Source organism: Sinocyclocheilus rhinocerous, unplaced genomic scaffold, assembly GCF_001515625.1.
Source record: "Sinocyclocheilus rhinocerous isolate Xijiao unplaced genomic scaffold, SAMN03320098_v1.1 scaffold514, whole genome shotgun sequence".
NCBI lineage: Eukaryota > Metazoa > Chordata > Actinopteri > Cypriniformes > Cyprinidae > Sinocyclocheilus > Sinocyclocheilus rhinocerous.
In genome coordinates, this window is record NW_015658605.1 from 75,131 (window position 1) to 76,600 (window position 1,470).

The window sequence follows — 1,470 nt, forward strand, 5'->3', positions numbered from 1 at the left end:
AAAGTAAAACACAAGCTAATTTTAATTTTTGGGTGAACTATAGTGGCTATGTTTATGCACCTGGCTCCTGGTGACTATTGGAGGCCATTTGAATATAGTGAACTCATCGTCATGTTCAAGAAACCAGTTTGAGATGATTTAAGATTTGTGACATGGTGCGTTATCCTGCTGGAAATAGCCATTACAAGATGGGTACACTGTGTTCATAAAGGGATGGACGTGGTCTGCAACAATTTTTTTAAACTATGCTCAATTTGTACTAAGTGTGCCATTAAAATATCCCCCACACCATTACACCACCAGCAGCCTGAACTGTTGATACAAGGCAGGATGGATACACGCTTTCATGTTGTTCATGCCAAATTCTGACTCTACCGTCCGAATGTCGAAGCAGAAATCGAGACTCATCACACCAGGCACACTTTTCCAGTCTTCTGTTGTCCAGTTTGGGTGATCCGTGTGAATTGTAGCCTGTTCTTAGCTGACAGGAGTGGCACTCAGTGTGGTCTTCTGCTGATGTAACTTATTGGCTTCAATGTTCGACTTGATGTGCGTTCAGAGATGCTCTCCTGCAAACCTCGGTTGTAACAAGTGATTATTTGAGTTACTGTTGCTTTCTTTCTAGGGTTGCCACCCGTCCCATACAATACAGAATTGTCCCGTATTTAAAGGTAAAATGAAGCGTCCCGTATCAAATCAATACGGGATGAGATTTGTCCCATTTTACATAGGCCTAAACACGAAAGGATTTTGCAGTGTGGAGAATACTAATAGCAAATAAAAAGAAATCAATGTCACAATAAGTTGAGAAGCTCATCTGTGCGATATTGTAGCGACTTTGTTTCCATAGCGACGGAGTCTTGAGATCATGCACCATAAACACACTCGTAAACTCCTGATAGTCTGATACTGAAGCCTGATTTGTTCACGTTCGTGTTTAGCTCAAACCTGGCATCAACAAGGCATTTTCACCCACTGAACTGGATATGTTCTCTTTTTCTGACCATTCTCTGTAAAACAACACATTGTGAATGAAACAACATCATCCAATTCACAAGACAAGACTTGTCATTGAGCTACTGTCAATCATCAGTGTTGAATAACAGGGTCTGCCTCATATAACAAGAAAACTTCCCTCTGTGCTATGTAATGCTAATTCACAGGGAGATTGATAAGAAAAACAACCTGAACTGTCATCACGGAAACGTCTGTATATGCAGTACAAGTGTGTGATTATATCAGTGTTTGTCACCTGTTTCTGATGCAACACTTGGCTGGATTGAGAGGTGTGGTATTAAGCAGTGCCATTGTGTGAGAGATTTGTGTCTAGAAACTGCTGTCTCATCCTGACCGTGTCAAGGACACACACACACACACACACACACACAGTCTGGTCAGCTATCCTTGTGGGGACTCTCCATAGGCGTAATGGTTTTTCTACTGTACAGACCGTATATTCTATTGCCCTAC